This window comes from Poecilia formosa, unplaced genomic scaffold (assembly GCF_000485575.1).
Source record: "Poecilia formosa unplaced genomic scaffold, Poecilia_formosa-5.1.2 Scaffold1110, whole genome shotgun sequence".
In the NCBI taxonomy this organism is placed as follows: domain Eukaryota; kingdom Metazoa; phylum Chordata; class Actinopteri; order Cyprinodontiformes; family Poeciliidae; genus Poecilia; species Poecilia formosa.
In genome coordinates this window covers 18052-23589 of record NW_006801049.1, presented here as the reverse complement: position 1 = coordinate 23589, position 5538 = coordinate 18052, and the positions used below count along the sequence as shown (strand labels likewise).

General features: G+C 34.6%; 1 long non-coding RNA gene across 1 annotated transcript; it reads right to left on the bottom strand.

The window, feature by feature from the left end:
• Positions 1–329: 329 nt before the first annotated feature.
• Positions 330–2783, bottom strand: LOC107835161 (uncharacterized). The gene is made up of 4 exons (XR_001660989.1): positions 2720–2783; positions 1319–1415; positions 1144–1233; positions 330–405 (listed from the first exon to the last, which is right to left on the bottom strand). It is a non-coding gene; the product is annotated as an uncharacterized LOC107835161 (long non-coding RNA).
• Between the last annotated feature and the right edge of the window lie 2755 nt (positions 2784–5538).

Here is a 5538-nt window from a genome sequence, read left to right as displayed (position 1 = left end):
AGATGGTGAACATGAAGCCTTGTCTTAACATACTTCCTCAGGTTTGTGGGACAAATCTTTATCAGGATACAAGAAACATGTCAGCAGTTGGGCATGTCTGTCAAAGATATGCAAAGTGAAAACAAATGGAGCCCTTTCACCATAGGAACGATCAACTTCAGATGCAAATACAGGAATAAGGGAAATTTTTTTAAGGTAACCCAACAAGATAGACAAAGTATAAGGCATATAGGATGCTGTTGACAACATGGTGTCAGCTGAGGCTCCTGATACGGAGAGGTGAACATGGTTATAGATAAAAACTATTGACCTCAACATTTACAAACAACTCACCTCTCTGGAGCCAGAGGTTCATCCATTTCTGGCTGTTCAGGTGAATAGCTGAATCCTGGTTTGTGTTCTTCTCTGTAATTAGAAATGTGAACGCTGGGGTTTGTCAAGCACAGTAATATGAGAGGTGTCTGAACAAGAGACCACTGCAAAATTATGAGTTCTCTGACTTTGCTTTTTATAAGCTTATGTTTGAGTTAAATGAACATTGTTCTTTTATTCTACTGACGAAATGTTGCCGAAATTCCCAGCAAAAATTTTGTATTTATTTCCAGAAAATGAGAAATGGTCAAAATCACAAAAAGCTGCAGTGTTTTCAGACCTCAAATAATGCAAAGAAAACAAGTTCATATTCATTTAGAAACAACAATACTAATGTTTTAACTCAGGAAGAGTTCAGAGATCATTTGGTGGAACAACTATGAGGTTAGTTGATGTGGAAAATATGTTGCGAATACAACTTCACATGTGCGTATAGAAAAATGGGTGGCATTTTTTTCCTGCTTTTGATTTTAGTCAAATTTATAAAACATAGCTACAGAAAGCATGTTTCAAATATTGATTTTAAATTTTTAAGGCAAAGAAAGATAGTAAAACCAACCTGTGTTGGAACATAATCATGAATCAACTGTAGTTCTGTTTTACTAAACATACCCAGATCTGATTACTGACTAGCCTGTTGAATTAATAAATCACCAAAGCAGAATCAGAAACTGATAAAAAGTGCAAATTTTTCTGTCATGGGCTAATACTTTTCATGCTACTGTATATGTTGGAATCATATTTTAGACAGAATATTTAGACATAGCTCACCTCTTTGTAGGTGAAGATTGGTTCGATTTAAAATCATTAAGTTCATCCTTCGACCTGGTCTCCCAGTTCAGTTCATCTTCAGATTGTTCGCTGTAAGAAAAAAAAAAAGTTATTTAAGCAATGCTTTGGTCAGATTGAGTCAAGACTCAAACACAATAACAGGTGGTCATCTCACCTCTGAGCTTTGCTCTGTTTGTCAGTTTGAGGCAGAGTTTCTCCTTCTTGCAGTTCCTCACTTTGATCCATGATACTGAGCTCAAATCCACATCAGTCTGCACACAGTGTTTATATAACAGCAGAGGTGACGCAAATTGCTCACCTGCACTGCAGCTCTAAAAGTTTTTTTTTTTTTTTTTTACATTGTTTATTCAATAAAATCATCAGCTAACACAGAGTTGCCAGTCACCAAGGAAGCAGATAGCGATCTTGGGAAAAAAAGCAGAAACTATCCTCGTACTTCCTGCTAAATATTTAAAAACATGTCGTGCACTTCCCTGATTTTGAAACTTGAAAGGACGTTTTACCCTACATATCTATGCATATGTTTTTGTTTTTGTTTTTTATATTAATTAAATTAATAAAAAAAACACAAAAGTTGTTTTAGTCAAAATAACAAATTTTGACTAAAATGTAATTAATTTTAGTCAAAATTAATTAAATTTGACTAAATTTAATCAGGTGGTGTGTGAAAATCAGGTGGTGTGGCACTACCTGATTATCAGGAATCATTGGCTCTAAACATTCAGAATGTCATGCACTGTTCTGTATTTCAGAATAACAGGTGACTTCTCGCATGAGCTCTTCTGAACAATACATACTGTTTACATACACAGAATAAACTAAACAAATGCTTTCCCAAGCAAAACATTTTTTAAAAAATTGCTATCCCAAGCAAAACATTTTTTTTAAAATTACTCTACAGTCAATAGATGAAGCCAATAAATCCTAAAGAACAACCAACATGCAACTAAACTACTAAGCAAAAGGGAAAAAGTAAACTGATAAATGAACCAATGAAATCTGATTTAAAAAACATCAGAATTAGTGAGGAACAATGGAGAAACTAATCAATGAGTAATAATAAAACATTAGAAAAGTGCATTGAAAAGTATTCACAGCACTTCACTTTTTCTACATTTTATGTTACAGGCTTATTCCAAATTGATTTGTCTTTTGTCTTGTAATAGCTGCTTTTATTCTAAACACTTCTCCTGCCTTGTCTGCTGGTGGTTATAACAGGAAACGGAAGCTCTTAATTTATTCAACTTTATTTCTAACACTTTTGAAATGGGAAGAATTGTATCCTAAATAAGACTAAAGAGACCTGGGAGATAAATACAGATGAAGTTGAGGCATGTATTTTCTCGTTAAGTGCTCCAACTAGTTTTTCTCTTTCAGTTTTAAGGTCTCTGCAGTCGTTTCTGTCCTACTTGAAGCAGTCAGAAAAAAATCATAATTAAATCTCACCTTTAATTGTCTGCTTAGTTTACTAGATCCAAATAATTAAAATAAAGATGATTCCAAAATAATCTACCAGTATAAATCATGTCAGGCATCAAACAAGTTATTTTCTTACCTTAAACTTTTCTGCGCCACAACGAAATGAAATGTAAAACCTAAACACTTTGATAAGGAAGTAGGGGGAAGTGCAGGGCGGTGACCGTCTACCTGCCGTCAGCAGCTGATGCTCAGGGCGGAGCTTCATCATGGTGCTGATTATTGTTTCTAACTGGACTGGAACCTGAAGAAAAAGGTTGGTACAGAGAAGGTTAATGATGCCCTCCGTTAAATGTAACAGATGAAAATGTGCAACACCAACTTCTGTGACTATCTGGTAGGACAGAGCAGGATACGGTCAGAACAGGAGTGCAGCTTCAGGGCAAAATTCAGTTACTTTGTTGCAACTTCTAGACACAGAAGTCTGATTAAAATCACATAGAATTAGGAGTATTAACGACCAGGCTGTGTAAAAATCTTAACTTTGATTATTTTAGTTTTTAAGCAGTCATATAAAAAACAAAAGTGTGTATTCTGCTATGACTCCTTAGGATGCGTAAATATCTTTTCCCCACATTATGTAAATGAAATATCTTTATCACTGCCATAACAAGTGGGATCTGCTGACACTGATGTTTTTTTTTTTCTGCTGTTGACATTGTAAAAACATATAAACAAGTACACAGAAGTAGATAGGTGATACATATTTAGGTTTTTATCGCAATATTTTGTGTTATTTAGTGCAATTGTAGTAAAAGTGAGTCATGTAATCAACATTTCAGCATATTGTAGTTTTAAAAAATCTTCTTCAGTTTATTGTAGAAACTGCATTAGGTGCTGTCATGGCCCCATTAAACAGAAGACAATTCAAATACATTTTTAATGTCATAAAAACAGTGCAAAAATGGATACATTACTAAACCCATAACCTTAATTATAATCATCAGTTTAAATAATTATCATGAGCAGATGTAACAGAGAGAAGAGCTCGTGTGTCTGTGTGAGTTTTGATCGAAATGATTATAGTAATGGTTGTATGTATTTTGATCAATGCGTTTGTTTGGAGCCACCTAGTGGTGTGATGAGTGACTGCATGCAACGGGTCCGTCAGGCACTCTGGCAGCTTCCCCCATCAGAAGGAGCGCTGGTGGAGGTAGGAACGAGACGGGCAGCTCTTCACTTCTTTCTTTACTTAGGGTCATATTTTTCTAGTTCAACAATTAACGAGGTACTGTAAGAATATTTAACATCTATAAATATAATTTGTAAAGTTTTCTTGTGGTTGGGCTGGAAAGATGTGACCCTATGAGCAGGGCCGTGCAGAGACCACTAAAAGGGCAAGTGCTCAACAACAAAAAAGGGGCACATCTAACCGCGTTTTAGAACAGAATATTAAAGCCACACAGCTTGCAGAGTTTAATAAACAATAATAAATTACAAAATTGTGAGATATACAATCAAAGCTAATGAATATCTCTATATAGAGCATAAAACTATGCATATGTAAGATATTTTATTAGTAATTTCTTTCTGCAGGTCTATTTTGTTGTAGGAAAGTATTGCAATATTCAAACCCGCAATTTAGCAAGATATGTAAATCAGAGCTGGACCAGACATATTGTCTTTACAGAATTACACTATTAAAAATATAAACAAGGGCACAATGCAGCCTTTTAGTGGACTGTAATCATTAAAAAAGAGCTGCCTGTTTGCTGCAGTGGAGATGAAGATGGTCCATTCAGGAAAGCAGAGCTGCATTAAACTTTAACGTGGAACTGCAGAAAAACGAAAAACAACAAAAAAAAACAACAAAAAAAAAAGCAAAAATTGAATTGCCACCATGAAAAACCTACTGAGTTTTGCTTAATTTTTTAATTTAAATCACACATTTTTGACTCATGAAGTTAACTTTCTTTTTTTGCAAACAAACTTATTTGCGCTTGTCAGAAATCTTTTCTTGCTATTCTAAGTTTTTGTTTGTGACTCAAAATTTTGCTTGTGATTCTCACATGACGTCATGGGCAGGACCTAAAGTCACAACAAAAGGTTTCTGATGTGTGCAAATAAAAGTTTGTTTGGTAAAAATGAGTTATTTAATTAAAAAAGTCTTTTAAACAACTTTTTTTAAAGGAATAATTACAATTCCAAAAGTTTTGATTATAATTTTATTTTACTTAACTGAGCTTAGTTTTTTTTTTTTTTTCATTGAATAATTGGGAAACAAATTTAACTACATACTCTGCAACCAGACCCTAAACTTAAAGTCTGGGTTGAGTTTTTTCTCCTTCATTAATTACATACATTCTGTCATGGTAATTCAGGGTGAGTTATTTTTAATTCTAAATTAATATCCTTGTTGGACTAAGTGCTATTCCTTAGCGCCAGAATAAATGCAATGTACATTATGCAGCAAAGGAAATTAGAAGATCGGACATATATCCAATATGGAGATGACAAGTTTTGGACGGGCGATGTGCCTCGTACACAGGGAAGAAGCTTTTTTGTTATCTAGCTTTGCTAGCAAAGTCGTTAGCTAGCAGCTAGCTAATAGCACAACAACAACAGCCTAATGTCTGTAGGATAAAAATACTGAATCGATGGATAAGAACAGTTTTTCCTTACCTGGCTGTCTCCTCCCCTCAGTAGTTCTTCAGAGTAAACCAGACGCAGAGGCCTGTCAGTGTCTGTATTTCATTACCTCTCTGCTTAAACTGCTGAAGCAGAAAAGATACTTCAACGTTTTCAGTCATCTGACAAGTAGCAAGTCTGCTCCACTTTATTCACCAAAAACGTTTTTTTATATATAGGCTACTGCTCAAAAAAATAAAGGGAACATTTCACTTTAATTTTGTGTGTGGCTCCAAATCCAGGCCTCCATTGGTTAATAAATTTGATTTC